Source organism: Hyperolius riggenbachi, chromosome 9 (genome assembly GCF_040937935.1).
Source record: "Hyperolius riggenbachi isolate aHypRig1 chromosome 9, aHypRig1.pri, whole genome shotgun sequence".
In the NCBI taxonomy this organism is placed as follows: Eukaryota; Metazoa; Chordata; class Amphibia; order Anura; family Hyperoliidae; genus Hyperolius; species Hyperolius riggenbachi.
The window spans coordinates 271,491,208-271,513,638 of NC_090654.1; the positions used below are offsets into that span (position 1 = coordinate 271,491,208).

The 22,431-nt window shown below is 49.4% G+C and overlaps 1 protein-coding gene across 2 annotated transcripts in view; it reads right to left on the reverse strand.

Annotated features, from left to right (window-relative positions):
• Positions 1-21,512, reverse strand: part of FOXN3 (forkhead box N3) — a 294,461-nt gene extending 272,949 nt beyond the window's left edge. For both annotated transcript variants that reach the window (XM_068252254.1, XM_068252249.1), the window contains exon 1: positions 21,330-21,512. The gene's annotated coding sequence lies outside the window, so the exon portion shown is untranslated. The remainder of the gene's footprint in view (positions 1-21,329) is intronic.
• Positions 21,513-22,431: the final 919 nt, after the last annotated feature.

Consider the following 22,431-nt stretch of genomic DNA (forward strand, 5'->3'; position numbering starts at 1 on the left):
CCTCCAGATGCTGTTGTACATGCAGAATACTGCTGAAGTGTCCCTGCAGCATTGCGGGGGTGATAGGGCTTGATAATTCCCCTGCAGATGGAGATGAGGGGCAGGGCAAATCCATTAGGTGCCCTGGGCAACGCATCTTTCGCCTCCCCCAATCTTGTGATTAGGAAGTCAAAGCCTAAATCAATTAGTTTTATCTGCTGATTAACGTTAACCCTACATGTAGCGATGTATGGGCAGATCCACCAAGAGACAGATCTCTGATCCAATCTGACTGGAGAGCGATCTGTTGGCTGGCCGATTCCAGATAGAGGTATTGGCTTAGAGAGGCCGCCTCTGCCGTCACCTGTTTCTGCCGTTACCGTGATCACCACTAAGTGGCACATGTATCACGTGGGGTTTGTGAGATGTCACTCGCGCCTGGTGCCACATGGGGGTGAAAGCAGATTAGCAGAGGCGCTTCTAAAGACAGACAGTACAGCAAATTGCCTGGGGCGCTGAGCAGTCTGGGAGGCGCAGTCCAGGGAAAAAAATGTTTATTTTACTGAAATCTAAGGGTGCATTCTGTGTACAAGGGTTCTGATGACTGCAACTGCTGACTGAGCCACTGATAAGAAGTTTTGTAGAAGAGATATGCACCAGAGGAGGCCGAGAGTCGTGGCAGCGGGACAGGCGAGATGTTACACTGCAGTGCACTTGGGAAAGAGGCCATTTACACTTGGGGGTGGTCAGGCAGGCAGTTACGTTAACCGGTCATCGAGCTATTGAACGATGTTATCGCCGGGCATGAGTACTTTCAACCAAGATCTTTCCAGTATGTCCGGTCAACGCATTGGACTGATTTTGACCCGAAACCGGTCAAATCATCGATGGAGGATGCTTGTTGTGGTACAGATTTTCATCCGGTTCAATAAAATTATTGAATTACCTCAAACTCGATAGATGTATGGCCACCTGTCAGGGCCGGATTTACCATAAGGCACTGTAGGCATGGGCCTACAGGCGCCTGCTGACGGAAAGGCGGCTCACTCCCCTCCCAGAGCGCCTCCCTCCTTCCCTATTCCCTATGCAGAGGCCTAAGCAGAGTGTAATGAGAGGTTACTCACCCAGCTCTCAGCATTCCACTGATGAGATCTCCCTTCAGTCAGGGGTACCTCTAGCGGGCCCAGTGCACACCAAAAACCTCTAGCAGATCTGAAATCTGCTTCAAAAACCTGTAGCGTTTTGCAGAGCGATTCTAGGCATGTTCAGGCCCCATTCACACTTGAGCGTTTTGCCGGCGATTTCGGCAAAACACTCAAATGCTAGCGCTTTTGAAAGCGCTAGTGTAATAAAACCCTATGGGCCCATTCTTACTTGGGCGATTTAAACTAATCGCTGCAAATCGCCTAAAATCGTGAAACGCAAACGCGTAGCCGTCAGCATTTTCAGGCGATTTCCCGGCGATCGCGTTTCAGTGCTATAGAAGCGCTAAATCACTGCACTGTCCAGTGATTTTTCCACGTGAAATCGCGAAAAGAAATAACTCCTGCAAAACGCAGGCAAAAATCGTTGGCGTTTTGCGCTGCTAAGTGTGAATGAGGCCTTAGGACCCTTTCACACCAGAGCCTAGTTTCGGTGTTTTACAGCCAAGACCATAGACTTTCATTTTACCTTTCACACCTAAAGCAGCTTTTTTGGGCGTTGCGTTTTGAAGTTTTCAAAGCTGTTTACAGCCGAAGTTGTTTGTTAGCGCTTCAATGATAGTCAATGGAAAACACCAACTACAGCATTTTCAAAGCGTTTTCAAAGTGTTTTACAGCTGACTTGTTCACTTATTTTTAAAGAAAAAAAAAAAGGACGTTTTCATATGAGCTGTACAACGCTTTGAAAACGCTTTGAAAACGCTACGTATTGGCGTTAAGCAAAAGGCAGAGTTTTTCAGCCTTTTCTACCGCAGCCTCTAGTGTGAAAGAGCCCTTAGGGCCCTTTCACACTAGAAGGCTTTTTTGGCGTTTTAACGCCACGGCGAAAGTTGGCGTTTTCCAAGGTAAAATGAAAGTCCATAGACTTTCACTTTACCTTTCAAATCTAACGCCGCATTTTGGAGCGTTGCGGTTCAACGCTCCCAGTTGCTTTTTCTGGGACTACCGCGGCGTTTCTCATTACAATTGATAGTAATGTATTGGCGTTAAAATGCTTTCAAAACGCCTGCAGCCAAAATGCAGCGTTTTAGCCTTTTACCGCTGCCTGTAGTGTGAAAGAGCCCAAGCGGTTTTGTGTAGCAGATTTCAAATATTGTTACAGTAAAGCTGTTACTGAACAGCTTCTGTAACAAAAACTTTGATCTAGCGTTTTTCTCAGAGTGGTTTTCCACTTTCCTATACTTTAACAATGAGGCAGAAGCGCTTTAGAAATCTAAAAAATGCTGCAGCCCCCGAGTTTGCGTTTGTGGAAAAAACGACCCACTCTGGTGTGTACCAGCCCATTCACTTTCATTAGCCAAGCGGTTTCCTCCCTGCAAGCGTTTTAAAAAAAAGCTCCAGAACCGCTCTGGTGTGCACCAGCCCTATTACTTGGGGGCACTTTTAATACTGAGGTTCCTCTAGCTATCTAATACTTGGGGGCACCTCTAGCTACTTAATATTGAGGATAGCTCTGGCTACCTAATGCTATGAGACACCTGTAGCTACCTATGATGGGCAAGGGAACTAAGAGAGAAGTGACAGCTGGACCAGCCAGCACACTCGCAGTGCTGTTCAGTGGCGGTTTGTAGGTTCATGGAGGGCAAAGTCTAAAATTCCAGGACATCTGTGCCTATAGGCTCCTGTGAGGTAACTCTAGGCCTGCCACCTGTAGACTGCTGCAGAGATTTACAGGTGTTTCTCTGTTTTCACATTTACACACCACAGACTTCTAAAGTCATTTTAGAACAAAACTACTTCCGCCCGCAGTGGACATCTATAGGCATTTTTGTGCCCCCGTACTCCTGTCACTGTGCCACTGATGTCTGAAGGTGTTTAGAGCAAAGTTTTGGCTCAGTGCAAAACTTTTCTATTTTACTTGAAATATTCAAATAATTCTAAGATGCAGATTTATGCAAATGTTACTGCAAATCTATGCATCTTGAAAATGGAGCAATCAAACGTTTTCACAGCAAGATCTGATTAGTTAGTTGTACAGACAAATGGAAAAGTTTTTGTTTTTATCGATTCGAGAAATCTGATCAAAATTCAAATTTTTTTTGCAATCTGGTGGATTTTTTCGATTAATTTTTATAAAAACTATCTGGTGGCGGGGGACAGGTGGATCCGTGAGTGACTGCGAGGGCACGGGATGGCTGCAGGGGGCTGGTAGAAGCCCAAGGTAAGTAAAGCTGATTTTTTTTTTATACAGGCTTAAGTATCCCTTTAAAAGAAAATAAATATGGCAGCCTCCATATCGCTCTCAATTCAGTTGTCCTTACATGCATCAGTAGAGTCAAACACACACCTGAAAAAAGCGGATCCATCTGAAAATGGCACCTGCGAATAATGGCGCACGGTGTTGCCGCTAATCCGTTTGCCGCTTATCGCTATTTAACGTTAAAGCCTTATTGTTATTTAGCGTTAACACAGAGAACCCTCTCTGTACCTATCCCTAACCCCCCCTGGTGGTGCCTAACCCTAAGACCCCCCCTGGTGGTGCCTAACCCTAAGACACCCCCTGGTGGTGCCTAACCCTAAGACCCCTCTGGTGGTGCCTAACCCTAAGACCCCCCCCCTGGTGGTGCCTAACCCTAAGACCCCCCCTGGTGGTGCCTAACCCTAAGACCCCCCCTGGTGGTGCCTAACCCTAAGACCCCCCCTGGTGGTGCCTAACCCTAAGACCCCCCCTGGTGGTGCCTAACCCTAAGACCCCCCCTGGTGGTGCCTAACCCTAAGACCCCCCCTGGTGGTGCCTAACCCTAAGACCCCCCTGGTGGTGCCTAACCCTAAGACCCCTCTGGTGGTGCCTAACCCTAAGACCCCCCTGGTGGTGCCTAACCCTAAGACCCCCCCCAGTGGTGAATAACCCTAACCTTGACAGTGTTACATTAAATCCATTCACCGTTTTGCAGTTAAATAACATCTGCTGTTTGGCAAATGAACGGCGCTATTGATAAATAACGTTACTGTGTGCAGTTTTTCTTCTTTTTTCTCTGTGCGCCATTATTATGGAGTACCAACGATAAATAGCGATAAGCGTATCTTTTTAATGCGGCGCCATTTTTATGCATAGGCGCTGTGCGCCATTATTCACTGATCCGGAGCAAAGCATGCAACAAATCCAATCAAACATCTGATGTGCATGCTTGTTCAGTGTCTACGGCTACAAATATCAGGTATCCTTTAAAGTGTACCTGAACTCTCACACAGAACAGAAGGGAGAAAAAAAAAAAAAAAGAGAGAGAGAAATGCACCCTGTATGTATTTAGAGACTTTAGGCTGTCTAATTTCCACTCATCTGTGACTAATCCCAACTGTAATTTGATCTCTCCCGTGTCAGCTGACTGCCATGGCAGATAAGCTCATTTGCAAGCACAGGATGTTAACAATATGTCTGCTTCAATGAAATCAGGAAGTACAGTAGAAACATTGCAGATTTTATTGCAGGATTTGCATCATCTGTAGCAAAGAAATGTTTTTCTTTAAAGGTTATTATGCTGTTGCGTATCTATAGAGCAGAGAGGAAGTTCTGAGTTCAGGTCCGCTTTAAATGGAACCTTAAAAGGGGAACTGAAGAGAGAGGTATATGGAGGCTGTCATGTTTATTTCCTTTTAATCAATACCAGTTGCCTGGCAGCCCTGCTGGTCTATTTCTCTGCAGTAGTATCTGATGAAAACCAGAAACAAGCATGCAGCTAGTCTTGTCAGATCAGACTTATAAGTCTGAACCACTGAAACACCTGATCTGCTGCATGCTTGTTCAGGGGCTATGGCTAATAGTATTAGAGGCAGAGGATCAGCAGGGCTGCCAGGCAACTGGTGTTGTCTAAAAGGAAATAAACATGACAGCCTTCATATACCTCTCTCTTCAGTTCCCCTTTAAGGGCTGGTGCACACCAAAACCCGCTAGCAGATCCGCAAAATGCTAGCAGATTTTTAAACGCTTTTTTTATTTTTATGAGGCGTTTTGCTAGCGTTTTGCGGATTGCTGCTGCGGTTTTCAGTATAGTAGATTTCATATATTGTTACAGTAAAGCTGTTACTGAACAGCTTCTGTAACAAAAACGCCTGCAAAACCGCTCTGAATAGGCGTTTTTCAGAGCGGTTTGCGTTTTTCCTATACTTAACATTGAGGCAGAAACGCATCCGAAATCCAAAAAATGCCTCACCCAGGCATTTTTCGTTTCTGCAAAATGCCTCCCGCTCTGGTGTGCACCACCCCATTGAGATACATTGACCAAGCGGATCCGCAGCCGCAAGCGGCTGCAGAAACGCTGAAAAAGCCGCTCGGTGTGCACCAGCCCTAACTGAGAGGGATATGGATGTTTCCTTTTACCCTCCCTGGCGGTAATCCAGAGCTATGCTCGGGCTAGCCGCCGGGAGCTCAATGTAGAGCAATGCACGAAGCGGGCGTTTTTACTCACTTCTCGGGGGATCCAGACATCGGTGGCCACTCTCCTTCCTGTCCTCCGAGGTTCTGAATCACTCTGGTGAGATCGCCGTCATTGATCTCACCAAAGAAATACAGCGCCACCTAAAGGACGGAGGTAAAATTGCCGCGCTGGAGCCCAGGGAGGTGAGTGAGAGCAGGGGCTGCCGCTGGCATTCTGGCATGATTTTTTTTCCTGACTTAAGGATCTGAAATGTTTTAAAAAGTCCCTAAAATCCGGAAATAATCATACCGCCAGGGGGGTTAAGCAATACCAGTGGCTTATCAGTCCTGTTGATCTCTTTGGCTGCAGTAGTGGCGGAATCACACACCTGAAACAAGCATGCAGCTTATCCAGTCTGACTTCAGTCAGAGCACCTGATCTGCATGCTTGTTCAGGGGCTGTGGATACAAGTAGTAGAGACACAGGATCAGCAACTGGTATTATTTTAAAAGGAAAAATCTATATCCTTCTCAGTTTAGGTTCCCTTTAAAGTGACTGGGATTTGCCGCATGCTAGTTCCAGGTGTGTGATTCAGACACTACTGATACATGAAAGAGCAGCAGGACACTATTAATGGGTCAATAGTATCCTGATCCAGCAAGCAATTTTTTTTAGTAGCAACAGCAACACTGTCAGTAAAAGTGCTTCTGGGAAGAGCTGTGGTTCCAGGAAAGGCATCATAATACAGACACAGATCTCACACATATTCTAGAGCCTGTGGAATGTGCATTGTATAATACAGCATATTTCAGTGCACAGACAATGCAGGAATCTGGGCACACAATGCTGAGTGCTGCTATTTTAGGCCCGGGTGAAGTGCGCCTGACTCCCAGCGCAGGACTCGCAGGCCCACGGCGCAGGGAGGGTTAAGGGGATGGAAGAGCAGTCATGGTTCATAGTTCCCATGACAACAAGTCCCTACTCCTCGGGTTCAGAAGGCAGCCACTTCCTGTGTCTAAATTTTGCAGCCAATCAGCAGTGTGTGCGCAGCTCTCAGACAGCAGGGCCTGTGAAAATACTGAGTGCGCCCCTGTGTCTAGCGACAGTGCGCTGCTATATAACTTCCCCATCCTTCTCCCTCACATCTGCTATTGTCATCTGCAGACTCCATGCAGCAACAGGACGGCCACATCCGGCTGCCAGTTCTGCAGACGCTCTTCTGACTGTTGTGCACATTATCGCACTCGTGTGACAGAGCCTCACAAAGCGCCATTCCTGCTTGTAGAGACCGTCTCTTAAAGGACAACTGAACTGAGAGGGATATGGAGGCTGCCATATTTATTTCCTTTTAAACAATACCAGTTTCCTGGCAGCCCTGCTGATCTATTTGGCTGCAGTAGTGCCTAAATAACACCAGAAACAAGCATGCAGCCAATCTTGACAGATCTGACAATAATGTCAGAAACACCTGATCTGCTGCATGCTTGTTCAGGGTCTATGGCTGAAAGTATTAGAGGCAGAGGATCAGCAGGGCTGCCAGGCAACTGGTATTGCTTAAAAGGAAATAAATATGGCAGCCTCCATATACTGTTCCTCTCACTTCAGGTGTCCTTTAGGGCCGGTTCACACGGACGCTTGGCGGCGTCTACCGTCAAGCGTTCGGGACCCATCGGCTAAACTCTCCCATTCAAGTGAATAGGAGCGTTTAGCATTGCGCGGTTACCGTCGATTACCGTCGATTGCATAAACGCGGCGTTCTGATCCCGATTTAACGCATCGTTTCAGCCGACCCTAGAAGCCGCATGCAACGTCCAGGGACGGCTAGCCGGCGCGGCTTCATGTCTCCCTGCGGGGACGAGAAATGCCGATGGCGACGATCTCCGTACTGCCGCCACCGAACGAGACGTCACAGGACGACGCAACTTCCTGGCCACCCCAACGCTGCCTGCCGCCCGTGTGAACCGGCCCTAAAAGAAGAAACTGCTGTTTGAGCTCAAAGGTCTTGTTAGACACTCTAAGCTGGCAGTAAACTGAAATGGCATAGCTCACAACTGTCCCTCTTTTGGGACGGCCCTGCAGCGAGGCCTTAAAGCTGCAGTGGATATTTTGTTAAAAATGGCCTGGTCACTAGGGGGGTTTGAGCCCGTGGACCTTAAGTGGTTAATTGACTCCAAACTGTATTCCCATCCTTTAACTTATATATTTCTTATTTTCAAATGTAAATATGAAGGAAAATAAACCAGGATGGGAAGGACCAGGGTGGTTCGAATGATGATACAATATATTTTTCTTATGAAATTTTTATAGTTTACGCGACTAGGGGTGTGTCAGGTGCGTGGTTAGAGGAGTGGCAGGGGAGTGGTTTAAGTGTTTCTCTTTCTGACCTCAAAAAGTTGGGAGGTATGGAGATGGAAAGTTACCTGTAGTGACATATAGCAGAAGGCAGTAAATTATTCAGGATGCTCACTAGTATGTTAATTTTCCTGGTTTCAGCATAATAAACACACTTCCTATATCTATATGTTGTTATGTAGCCCCTCCCTTACAGTGATGCTGTTTACTTATACACAGGGCCGGATTTGTACTTCTTACCGCCCAAGGTCGACTATTACCAGCCTCCCCAACCGAAACCGTATCCTACCTCCTCTCTCCACACACACACCCACCCAAACATTTTTGGGCCGCTGGTGTCCTCTATTGTGGCTAGTGCCGAGGTCTCCATGGCAATATGAAGTGAATCAATCACGTCACACGGGGAACTGGTCAATCAAGCGATCTACAGGTGATGGGCGTGGTGGGAGCCGTCCACCACACACACATTGTCAAAAGTGGCTCACAATTGGACATTGAGTGGGGTCAGCAACATGTAAAAGTGAGTCCTGTACCCACTGCTGTCTCCAGGGTAACAGTGCTGGCCAATCAATAATTAAGAAATGGGTACTGTGAGAGGCTGCCTTCTGTATTCTGTACTATTTGCAGGCCGCCCCTTGTTTATCTGGTGCCCAGGCCATGGCCTATGTGGCCTTGCCAGAAATCCGGCCATGCTTATACATACTTCTCTCAGAGCATTCTGGGAGACTGGGTGTTGTTGCTGCGGACTTCAGAACACAGAGTGAACAAACATTCCGTAGTGGTGCACATATCTGCAGTAAAGAAGTCTCCACCTCTGGAATCTGACTAGTCGAAATCAGCAGGAAATACATGTGATTGTCCCAATTCCCAACTAAATTTGCATGAAATTTGCATGGAAACTGGAAGTATTCGCATCTCATTAGCCATCGCTCCTATCTGGAGGAATAATAGAAACTAGCCAACCCGCGTCGTAGCATACGCCGCATCTATCTATCTAATAGAGTACGTGCCTCAACCTTGAAGCAAGAAGAAGTAGGCTTTCCATGAGAAAATGTATGCGTGCTCATACACCAAGTTTAACCCTAGCAAGTCTGGCTTTGCAAATCCGGCCTAATTGGCTATTCATGAGGCAATGCTCATGCAAATATGCATTTGCTTTCGCATGCCAAACTATGCAGGGTCCAAAAACCAATACCGCAAAGCGATCGCCCTGCGGGTATTAGTTCATGCTACATAGCACTATCCAGGAGCGCCACGGGGAGGATTCCGAATTCCCCCATACAACCGGGGGACTGCGGGGTCCCAGGCTCTCTTACTGCCTGGTAACCACAGCGGCACCCCGGAGGGGGAGGCTGGGTGGCGCAGCTGCACCCCTTCCCCCCCCCCCCCCCCCAAGTGTGGTCAGCACCCTGGGGGAGAGCCATCCGCACCCACCTCCCAATATTAAAAACAGGCACTTACCTTAACGTCCATTGCGTTCTGCAACATGCACACTAACTTGGGGGCACCACATGAGAAAGGAGTGAAGCATGGGTCACCCCGAGCTTTAGAGCTCAGGGCTGGCTCACATACAACACTCCGGGGTGGGGGGAGGACAGGTGCAGACAACTCACTCCAGGGCTCACACCACCAGAGCAAGCCATCCACCACCTGCCTCCAAAGGATACAACTGCAAAAAATGCTTTCCATGAGAAAAATTTTGCGTGCTCAAACACCAAGTTCAACCCTAGCAAGTCTGGCTTTCCAAATCTGGCCTAATTGGCTATTCATGAGGCAATGCTCATGCAAATATGCATTTGCTTTCGCATGCCAAACTATGCAGGGTCAAAAAACCAATACTGCAAAGTGCTCTCTCGCTGCCTGGGAACCACAGCGGCACCCCGGAGTGGGAGGCTGGGTGGCGTAGCCGCCCCCCCCCCCCCCCTAAGCGTGGCCAGCGCTGGGGAGAGCCGTCCGCACCCACCTCCTAATATTAAAAACAGCCACTTACCTTAACGTCCATTGGGTTCTGCTACATGCGCATTAATTTTCTCATGGAAAGCATTTTGTGCAGTTTGTATCCTTTGGAGGCAGGTGGTGGATGGCTTGCTCCGGTGGTGTGAACCCTGGAGTGAGTGCGCCTGTCCTCCCCCCCCCCCCCTCTCTGGAGTGCTGTATGTGAGCCAACCCTGAGCTCTAAAGCTCGGGGTGACCCATGCTTCTCTCCTTTCTCATGTGGTGCCCCCAAATTAATGCGCATGAAGCAGAACGCAATGGACATTAAGGTAAGTGCCTGTTTTTAATATTGGGAGGTGGGTGCAGACGGCTCTCCCCGGCGCTGGCCACACTGGGGATGGGGTCGTCCACGCCACCCAGCCTCCCCCTCCGGGGTGCCGCAGTGGTTTCCAGGCAGTGAGAGAGCCTGGGACCCTGCGGTCCCCCCAGTTGTATAAAAAGGGGGCATTGGGAATCCTCCCCGTGGCGCTCCTGGAGGCCTGGAGCACACCAAAAACTGCTAGCAGATCCGCAAAATGCTAGCAGATTTTGAAACGCTTTTTCTTATTTTTCTGTAGCGTTTCACCTAGCATTTTGCGGTTTTGTAAAGCGTTTTTGGTGTAGTAGATTTCATATATTGTTACAGTAAAGCTGTTACTGAACAGCTTCTGTAACAAAAACGCCTGCAAAACCGCTCTGAACTGCCGTTTTTCAGAGCGGTTTGCGTTTTTCCTATACTTTACATTGGAGGCAGAAACGACTCCGCAATCCAAAAAATGCCTCACCTCGGGAGTATGCGTTTCAGCAAAATGCCTCCCGCTCTGGTGTGCACCAGCCCATTGAAATACATTACCCAAGCGTATCCACAGCCGCAAATGGATCGCAAAACGCTGCCGAACCGCTCTGGTGTGCACTAAGCCGGATAGTGCTAATGTAGCATGTAGCAGGGTGACTGCTTTGTGGTATTGGTTTGTGTATGCATTTGCATGAGCATTGCCTCATGAATAGCCAATTAGGCCAGATTTGCAATGTCAGACATGCTAGGGTAAGGCCTCTTTTCCATGGACTGTGAATAGGCAGTGAAATGGCTCTCAAACTCTCACAACTGCTCGCTGCTGCCTGGTAACTGCTCGCTGCTGCCTGGTAACTGCTCGCTGCTGCCTGGTAACTGCTCGCTGCTGCCTGGTAACTGCTCGCTGCTGCCTGGTAACTGCTCGCTGCTGCCTGGTAACTGCTCGCTGCTGCCTGGTAACTGCTCGCTGCTGCCTGGTAACTGCTCGCTGCTGCCTGGTAACTGCTCGCTGCTGCCTGGTAACTGCTCGCTGCTGCCTGGTAACTGCTCGCTCTTGCCTGGTAACTGCTCGCTGCTGCCTGGTATCTGCTCGCTGCTGCCTGGTAACTGCTTGTTGTTGCCTGGTAACTGCTCGCTGCTGCCTGGTAACTGCTCGCTGCTGCCTGGTAACTGCTCGCTGCTGCCTGGTAACTGCTCGCTGCTGCCTGGTAACTGCTCGCTGCTGCCTGGTAACTGCTCGCTGCTGCCTGGTAACTGCTTGCTGCTGCCTGGTAACTGCTTGCTGCTGCCTGGTAACTGCTTGCTGCTGCCTGGTAACTGCTTGCTGCTGCCTGGTAACTGCTTGTTGCTGCCTGGTAACTGCTCACTGCTGCCTGATAACTGCTTGTTGCTGCCTGGTATCTGCTCACTGCTGCCTGGTATCTGCTCACTGCTGCCTGGTAACTGCTTGCTGAGCACACAGCTCAACAGTCCGTGGAAAAGAGGCCTTAGGGCCCGTTCACACTGCACGCGTTTCCAGCCGCGTTTTGGAAACGCGTGCAGGTGGCCAAAACGCACGACATCAGACATTGCATAGAGTGCAATGTCTGATGTTCACACTGCATGCGCTCCGGACCTGTGCGGTCCGGGAACGCATGCTGCACGCAGATTTTGCAAAAACGCGTGGCTGTCCCATTCACTTTTCAGTGATGGGATCAGCCACGCAACGCACACAAACGCGGATGGCCATGTGTTCGTACGCGTTGCGGTCCGCACGCGTTCCGCACGCATGGCCATCCGCATTTCTGATCTGAACGGGCCCTTAAACTTGGTGTTTGAGCACGCATAAATGTTCTCCTGCAAAGTACTTCTTCTTCTTGTTTGAAGGTTGAGGCACTTAGTCTATTATATATATAGAAGATAGATAGATGAACAGTCTCCAGTAGAATACGTGTCATTGGAAGACACCAACGCGCGAAAACCAAAACATAACTTTTACTGGAGTTCCCATACAAAGGAGAAACAACATTCCGTGCAGATACTGGCAGAAAACAGCCTCTGCTACTGACACAATAACAATGCATGATATGGGTTACACATACGCTGCAGAGCAAAGTGCATCCAAACATACTTTCCACATCACTAAAAGGACAACTGAAGTGAGAGTGATATGGAGGCTGCCATATTATTTATTTCATTTTGATTCCAGTTGCCTGGCAGCTCTGCTGATCCTCTGCCTCTAATACAATTTAGCAATAGAACCTGATCAAGCATGCTGCAGAATCAGATCAGGTGTTTCTGACATTAAGAGGAACTGTCGCAAAAATCTTAAAATGTAAAACACATACAAATAAGTACATTTCTCCCAGAGTAAAATGAGCCAGAGGTTACTTCTCTCCTATGTTGCGTCACTTACAGTAAGTAGTAGAATTCTAACATTATTGACAGAATTTGGACTAGCCCATCCTCTCATAGGGGGGTTCTCAGGGTTTTCTTTATTTTTAAAAGCACTAAGTTCACATTGCATTCTGCTCGCGTTTTTTCGTAGCTTTTTTTTTTTTTTTTTTTTACGATTCCCGGCACTTGGGTGGGCATTCTATTTTTTGTGAAAAGAGCTTTTCTAAGCGCTTTTCCCGAGCGTTTTTTTAATTCACTCCCTGACGCAAGTCAGGAAGTGATCTCTTTGAACCGGAAAATAATAAATACAATGTATTCTTAAAAACGCGAACGCAATAGCTACACAAAACGATTTTGTGAGCGTTTTACGTTTCTCCTATACTTTCCATTCGCCTCAAAAATGGTCCAGGCACCGCTTTGCTGAACGGACAGCCGCACTGATATGAACCTTCTCATAGAGATTCATTGCACAAGCTTTTGGTGGGCGATTTTAAAAATTGCCTGTGCTTGAGAAAAGTCCGAAAATGCCTCTAGTGTAGAACGAGCCCTCAGTGAATGGCAGTTGCTCCGTCCAACTGCCAAAATAGTGTGCAGCGAGCAGGGAGGCTGGCCAGCATCTTTGTATAAATCCTTTTCAGGGAATGTCTTTATAAAGAATAAAGGCCATGCTGAGAATCCCTCATGAAGAGATGGACTAGCCCAAAATCTGTAGGTAATGTCAGATTTCTACTACCTACTGTAAGTGACACAACATAGGAGAAAAGTCATGTATGGCTCATTTTACTCTTGGAGAAATGTACTTCTTATTTGTATGCGTTTTACATTTTAAGATTTTTGCGACAGGTCCTCTTTATTGTCAGATCTGACAAGATTAGCTGCATGCTTGTTTCTGGTGTGATTCAGACACTACTGCAGCCAAACAGACCAGCAGGGCTGCCAGGCAACTGGTATTGTTTTTCAAAGGAAATAATTATGGCAGCCTCCATATTCTTCTCACTTCAGTTGGCCTTTCAAATGCAGCTTCCTCAGAGGCGTCAATGTCCACCACTATCTCAGGTAGGGATTGTTCACACGTTCACATTGCGTTCTGCTTGCTTTAGCGTTCGCATTGGACTTTTTTTGCCACAATTTTTTTTTAGTTTCCTGGTGCTTGGGTGGGCGTTTCTTTTTTTGTGAAAAACGCTTTTCCCAAGTGTTTTTTTCATTCACTCCCTGACGTCAGTCAGGAAGTAAGCACTTTGACCCGGAAAATAATAAATACAATGTCCTTAATTCACTAAGCTTATCTCCTGTCTTTAATACCGTTTCTAGAGTGGTCACCATGGTGATAAGGCATGTAGTATTCAGGAAACATTTTACCTCAGGCAAACCTAAAGTTAACTCTTCTGTCTTTAAGTTAACTCTTCAATCCTTAAAATTACTCCAGAATTCTAAAGTTAAAGACAGGCTGACGTAGCTAGACTATAGGGTCCCATAGCAACATTGTCATGCGGTCTTCAGATATAGGCACTCTTGAGCAATGCCATCTGCACCTACCCTATGTATACGAGTTGACTGGGCAATTTACATTTCTATGCATTATACACTGTGGGGCACTGAGGCAAAATCAGAGGAGGGTGTAACAAAGTGAACACATCAAGTACCACCTGGGCCCCCTCCTCTCTAGGGCCCCATAGCATTAGCTATGCTTATTGCTACGCCCATGACTGGTTACACAGGGCCGGGCCGAGGCATAGGCTGAAGAGGCTCCAGCCTCAGGGCGCAGTGTAGGTTGTGGGCCCTGTGGCCCTCTTAGTCTAATAGCAATCAGTGTGTGACGGCTGGGGTGGGAGGGATGGAGAGGCGCACTTTGGTGTCTCAGCCTTGGGTGCTGGAAGACCTTGTCCCAGCTCTGGGTATACAGCTAGGGCTTATTCTCGTGGGAAACACGGTAACTATATCAAACGATAAGTCTATGGCACACAGTGGCGTAACAATTGGGGCTGCAGCCCCTGCACCCTCTGGGGCCAGCTCAGGGCCGTTTTGTTGGGCAGGAGGGGTGGCAGCATGAGGGGAGAGCATGGCCACACATTGGTGGGGAGGGGGGGATGGTCCCCCCTCACCTCAGGCTCTCCCTTCAGCGCCCCCCCTCACCTCGGGCTCTCCCCTCAGCGCCCCCTCACCTCAGGCTCTCCCCTCAGCGCTCCCCCTTCAGCATCAATCACGGGCAGCAGGCTGGAACACAAGCGGCGGGCAGTAACACATACCTTCATGCGTTCCACCGCCGGAGTTCCTCGCTCTAAGTGTCTGGCGCTACTTCCTGTTTAAACAGGAAGTAGCATGAGGCACTTAGAGATCAGACCTCCGCAGTGGATGGAGGTATGTGTTCCTGCCCGCTGCCCATGATGGATGCTGGAGGGGAGAGCCCGAGGTGAGGGGGGGGGGGCATCCAAATTTTTGCAGGGGAGCGCAGTGATTTCTAGTTACGCCCCTGATGGCACATTAGGAAAATGCGTAGAGCGCCCCCTTTTGGAAGCACTATGGGGGTGGGCTGGGCTTTATCACATTCATAATATTCTCTTATCAGATTATGCAAGATTGACAGAAAGAGACAACAGATTTCCCAACCAGAATGAAAGCTGCAATATTGTATGACACAGAGCAGCACAGAGCAGACTCTGAGCAAGATAAACAAGGCAAGACGTGAGCGCAAATCTAACAGCGGAAGAACCAGCGGCGTTCAGAGAAGGAAAGTCACCAATCCTGACAGATCGCGGTGAGTCACGCGGCCGGCACCCACTCTCGCTTTAATAAAAATACCTGCGACAAAATTAGAAATTTGCACCATCCATTTATATCCCCAACTCAAAATGTTCTTTTCAGCTGATTCTGTGATATTTAGAGCGCTCCGACCTACGTCACCCGCTGCTAAAATAAAGCCGAGTGTTCCAAACTGATCTGCGTGAGAACCGCTTACCCTCCCGCTGCGTTACCTGCACCAACCACACAACTACGTTCCTATACCGCACTGACATCATCCACAGAGCCTTCACACTGGTCTCTGCACCAGAGGAGCTTACACTCTAATGTCCTCACCACAGCCACATACTATTATTATTATACATTTATATAGCTCTGACATATTCCACAGCGCTGTACAGAGATCACTGATCCATTCCCATCAGTCTCTGCACCAGAGGAGCTTACACTCTAATGTTCCCACCCCAGACACTATTATTATTATACATTTATATAGCTCTGACATATTCCACAGCGCTGTACAGAGATCACTGATCCAACCCCATCAGTCTCTGCACCAGAAGAGCTTACACTCTAATGTCCTCACCACAGCCACATACTATTATTATTATTATTATACATATATATAGCTCTGACATATTCCACAGCACTGTACAGAGATCACTGATCTATTCCTATCAGTCTCTGCACCAGAGGAGCTTACACTCTAATGTTCCCACCACAGCCACTATTATTATTATTATTATTATTATACATTTATATAGCTCTGACATAAAATGACAAGATTCTGTAGCACTGATCCCAGCTCCCCGGTGCTGCACGGTCACAGTGCAGGAATCCTCAGTGCGGCCGCAGGTCACTGCCTCTCCTCCAATCATTCAGCTGCACTATAAATAAAGCGAGGAATCTGATTGGTTGCTACAAGTGAAGCCGGTGAGTTCTCTCAGAGGCTGGATGGATTGTATCGCTAGCGGTGAAATAATAATAGCATCCCTTATTCCGGAGGAAGGCTGAGAAATCCCCAGACACTCTGCCGCAGGCTCTCCCCACTTATGGCCATCATGCCTATTGATTAACACAAGAGACCCAAACAGGCTTCACAGAATGCCTCTCTCAGTGGTGAGCTGAGAACAGGCCTCCCTTCTCCAGCCAAATCCACTTCCCCTGCATCACAGCAGAGACCCCCAGTAAAGGGACACCGGCTCCCCCTGCATCCCCAGCAGAGACATCGGCTCCCCTGCATCACCGGCTCCCCCTGCATCACAGCAGAGACCCCCAGTAAAGGGACCACCGGCTCCCCCTGCATCCCCAGCAGGGACCCCCAGTACAGGGACCACCGGCTCCCCCTGCATCCCCAGCAGAGACCACCGGCTCCCCCTGCATCTCCAGCAGAGACCCCCAGTACAGAGACCACCGGCTCCCCCTGCATCTCCAGCAGAGACCCCCAGTACAGAGACCACCGGCTCCCCCTGCATCCCCAGCAGAGACCCCCAGTAAAGGGACACCGGCTCTCCCTGCATCCCCAGCAGAGACCCCCAGTACAGAGACCACCGGCTCCCCCTGCATCCCCAGCAGAGACCACCGGCTCCCCCTGGATCTCCAGCAGAGACCCCCAGTACAGAGACCACCGGCTCCCCCTGCATCCCCAGCAGAGACCCCCAGTACAGGGACACCGGCTCTCCCTGCATCCCCAGCAGAGACCCCCAGTACAGAGACCACCGGCTCCCCCTGCATCCCCAGCAGAGACCACCGGCTCCCCCTGCATCTCCAGCAGAGACCCCCAGTACAGAGACCACCGGCTCCCCCTGCATCCCCAGCAGAGACCCCCAGTACAGGGACCACCGGCTCCCCCTGCATCTCCAGCAGGGACCCCCAGTACATGGACCACCGGCTCCCCTTGCATCTCCAGCAGGGACCCCCAGTACAGGGACCACCGGCTCCCCCTGCATCCCCAGCAGAGACCACCGGCTCCCCCTGCATCTCCAGCAGAGACCCCCAGTACAGAGACCACCGGCTCCCCCTGCATCCCCAGCAGAGACCCCCAGTAAAGGGACACCGGCTCTCCCTGCATCCCCAGCAGAGACCCCCAGTACAGAGACCACCGGCTCCCCCTGCATCCCCAGCAGAGACCACCGGCTCCCCCTGCATCTCCAGCAGAGACCCCCAGTATAGAGACCACCGGCTCCCCCTGCATCCCCAGCAGAGACCCCCAGTACAGGGACACCGGCTCTCCCTGCATCCCCAGCAGAGACCCCCAGTACAGAGACCACCGGCTCCCCCTGCATCCCCAGCAGAGACCACCGGCTCCCCCTGCATCTCCAGCAGAGACCCCCAGTACAGAGACCACCGGTACAGAGACCACCGGCTCCCCCTGCATCCCCAGCAGAGACCCCCAGTACAGGGACACCGGCTCTCCCTGCATCCCCAGCAGAGACCCCCAGTACAGAGACCACCGGCTCCCCCTGCATCCCCAGCAGAGACCACCGGCTCCCCCTGCATCTCCAGCAGAGACCCCCAGTACAGAGACCACCGGCTCCCCCTGCATCCCCAGCAGAGACCCCCAGTACAGGGACCACCGGCTCCCCCTGCATCTCCAGCAGGGACCCCCAGTACATGGACCACCGGCTCCCCTTGCATCTCCAGCAGAGACCCCCAGTAAAGGGACACCGGCTCGCCCTGCATCCCCAGCAGAGACCCCCAGTAAAGGGACACCGGCTCGCCCTGCATCCCCAGCAGAGACCCCCAGTAAAGGGACACCGGCTCGCCCTGCATCCCCAGCAGAGACCCCCAGTACAGAGACCACCGGCTCCCCCTTAGGGATGCTCATTCGGATTCCGCGGAAATTTCACCTGACTTTAACATCGATTTTCTCAAAAACTATAAGGTCTTTTTGAAAACTTTTTTTGCATCTTGTTCACAAGATTCAGTTTAATAAACCCTGAAAATTTGGTGTTTCTAGGACTTAAGGGGGCTTTGCTATTAACCACTAAAGTCGGCGGATTTTTACTGTAATGTAAAATGCAGAAAATCTGCATCTGCCTATTTTCTGCATTTTACATTACAGTAAAAATCTGCCGACTTTAGTGGTTAATAGCAAAGCCCCCTTAAGTCCTAGAAACACCAAATTTTCAGGGTTTATTAAACTGAATCTTGTGAACAGGATGCAAAAAAAGTTTTCAAAAAGACCTTATAGTTTTTGAGAAAATCGATGTTAAAGTCAGGCGGAATTTCCACGATTTCCGGCGGAAATTCCGCATCGGAATGCGGAAATTGGTAGCGGAAAGCGGAATCGGTAATTGGCATTGGCGGTATGCGGATTTACCGCGGAATCGGAAATTGGCATTTCCGACCATCCCTACTCCCCCTACACCCCAGCAGAGACCCCCAGTACAGAGACCACCGGCTCCCCCTGCATCCCCAGCAGAGACTCCCAGTACAGGGACACCAGCTCCCCTGCATCCCCAGCAGAGACCCCCAGTACAGGGACACCGGCTCTCCCTGCATCCCCAGCAGAGACCCCCAGTACAGAGACCACCGGCTCCCCCTACACCCCCAGCCCTTCTATACTCACAGGGAGGTGTGGGGGCACAGGGACCCCAGTACAGGGAACACCAGCGTCCACTGCACCCCCAGCAGGAACCCCCAGCTTCCTCTGCATCCCCAGTCCTTCTATACTCCCAGTACAGGGACCAACAGCTTCCCCTGCATCCCCAGTCCTTCCAACGGTGCGTAATATGTTGGCGCTTTATAAATACAATAAATACTCACAGGGAGATTTGGGGGTGCAGGGACCCCCAGCTTCCTCTGCACCCCCAGCCCTTCTATACTCACAGGGAGGTGTGGGAACATAGGGACCCCCAGTACAGGGACCCCCAGCTTCCAGAAGGCCACAAATACAGCCCTGTCTGGGGGAAAACCATCTCAGCCACTTGTTGCCGTTTGAGAGCTGGAAAGTGGTTGTCAACAGGAAGCAGAGATACTTCTCATATGTAAGAATGTGTCCTGGCAGGAGGCCATCTTGTTTTCACTCAAAAAAAAAAAAAAGGTTATTTTTTTGCTTACCCAAGATTATTTATTGGATTTATATAGCACCAACATATTACACAGCACTGTACAATACATAAGATTACAGACAATGATAACAGGAGGTGACCGACAGCACAATACAGGTAATAAGCAATAAGATACACAACACGTATACAATACCTCGTATCATACACTGTATACCCCCCATCACCAGAGAGAGAGCACCATGTCCAGTCAGAGGGGAAGCTTTGCATGCGACCAATCAGGTGGGGGTGCTGGCACCAGAGAGGCCAATCAGAGCCGCCCCCTGCTCCTGGTGCCAAGGGTCTCGCGGGTGGGACCATGGCACCATGACCTATCAGGTGTCACTGCTACTGATCTAGTACAGTGATTGGCCCAATAATGGTGCCATAGTCCTGCCCACAAGACCATTAGCACCAGTTACCAAAATGAGCAGCGGGGGGGCTGTGATTGGCTGGTCTGGGGCCCACACCCCCACCTCATTGGTCCCGGCAGTTGCCACCGGTCGAATAAGGACTGGGATATGGGATGCGTGGATGAGGAAGGTAGTGTGTGCGCCAGGAAGCTGGGGAGGAGAGTGGAGAGGAGGCCAGAACCAAGTAGCCCAAACCGTAATGGGGCCCGCTGAGTTGGAGGGCAGTACAATGTATAGCGGAGCAGTGCTTTTCAGCGCTGCTATATTTGGGCGCAGCCAGCGCCACCATAGACTGTAATGGGAATCAGTCTATAGCGGCGCTCAGTGAGTAACGTCGGCTCCGTCTGAAGACGGAGCCGAAGTTGCTTAAAAAACACAATAATTCGGCCTCCAGCAATCACTGGAAGCCGAATTATTTCATTCCCCCACTATCCATGGCGGCCTGGAGGGGGAATAGTAATTAAAACGGCCCGGACTTGTGCAGAAGCAGGATCAGCTATATACCGCTGTATCCTCCACCCAAGTCTACCGGCACCGATTTCAAATGTACTCATGTATAGACATAATGTGATCATAATGTAATGGAGTGTTTGTAACACAGAAATAGAACACCATAAATACAGTGTGTGATGTAACAATTTTGGAGTGTAAGTGTTTGTTTTTAGTGCAATGTATCAGTTTGTGTGTATGTGTGATTTTAATACAGTGTATCAGTTTGTTGTGCTTGCACAAAGTATCTATTTACACTAATATCAATGTGACTGTTTTCTTCAGCATGTGTTTACTGGAGCAGATCAGTGTGTTTGTTGCTTGTGACACCATGTGTGCGATCACTTCTATAAAGTGAGTGAGTGAGTGAGTGAGTGAGTGAGTGAGTGAGTGAGTGAGTTTATAGTGATGCAACATATCAATGTATGTCTCGATAGTGATACAATGTGTCCATTACAGTCTCTCTATATTACACACTCATGCATACAGACAGATCCCGTGACAACAGACAGATCCAGTGAAAGTGTTAGAATGTAGGACTCTGTCATATAAGTAAAGCCCTGTACACACACTAGATAAAACTCTACTGATAACCACTGCCTCTGCTGAGAATCCATCATGCATACAGCAGCCCTGGCGGCCGCCGGCCAGCGATCCTCCTGGCAGATCACTTCAGCTGAGTGACAGCGAGAGCTTTGTTTACCCCGTTCACCCGGCTCTCGTGTGACATCACTGTGTGGTGCTCTGTCCCTCCCCTCGCATAGCAACAGAACACGTCACTAGCATGCCGGCTAGCGATACATCTGTACAGTGTGGGCCCTGCGATGTTGCTGGAGTGATCGGGTCTCGGTTCCCGGGAGGCGATATTAATCAAGCTTATGTACTTAGTATAGGTGACAGGAGGGTTGCTTCTGTCTGTCTCTCTCTCTCTCTCTATATATATATATATATACACACACATACTGTATATACACACTACACACATATAGAGACAGACAGATCCAGTGACAGGGTTAGGCTGTAGGACTCTCATGAAAGTGACAGGGGGAGAGTCTATCTCTGTCTCTCTCTCAGTGATCTCAGCTAGGCAGGAAAGCCACGTCACCTACCTTGCAATCCTGGATGTCTGGAGAGTGTGGTCCCCCCCGGGCCGTCTCTGGGCCGCTCTCGGTTATATCCGCACACTTGTGGCGTTCATCCTGGTGCTGTTTATGGTGAATGATTTAGCCAGAGTGAGCCCAGCCATACCCAGCCTGTAGTAAGTGGGAAGAGGGAGCTGTGTGCTCTGCCTGCTGCTGCTGCTGCTCGGCCTCCTGGGTCCTACTGCTCATCCTCCGCTGCTGCAACCATCCAGAGAAGTACAGACAGGCTGCAAGGGGTGCAAACAGTTCATCAGTCAGTTCTGCTGAGAAAACAAAAGCAGTATTTTTCATACTTCTCAGTATCAGTTAGACTCTACAGAGGTGGGCAAACTTTTTAATTTGTGGGCCACAAAGTGATCTTAAATATGACAGATGGGCCGGACCAGTGTAGGCAGCTAACGCGCTCTCCTCACCATCCCGGAAGCCAGATATGCTCCTAGTCTTATGCTACGTACACACTTGAGATAACAATCGTTTACAAGGAACGATAGTTACCAGACGAACAATATTGTAACGATTGGGATGCAGCAATCATCATACACATATTAACGATTGTTCTCGCAGAAAAGAATGATCAGAGGGAAGTGTTGCGTACATATTTATATGAAATTAAAAAAATAAAAAACAATCAAACATGGGGAAACAATAGATAAGAATATATGATAGTTAACTTGAAAACAAAGTTTGTTTGAGATTTATAATGTAACAATCGTTACGGGCCGCGCTACACAGGAAGTACGGAAGCTGGGCACAATCCAACGCAGGCGTATTGGCCCTTGTAACGATCGTGCTCAGCAGATAACTGTACACACTATAGTTTTGTAACGATTGTCGTTCAGTACGATCCGTCCTGTTGGAGTTTCTCATCGTGCTGATATCGTTCGTTTGTCGTTGTACTTAATAATCGTTTGGTAAAGTTCTTTACCCAATTGTCGGCAGACCAATCATTAAGCTGCTGTTTCATACGACCATAGTCGCAAGTGTGTACAAACCATTAGTTCACACCCCAGTTCAGTTAGCAGATAAGCTTACCCCCTCCCCTGTATAGGTCGCCAGGTGTGCCCTTAGT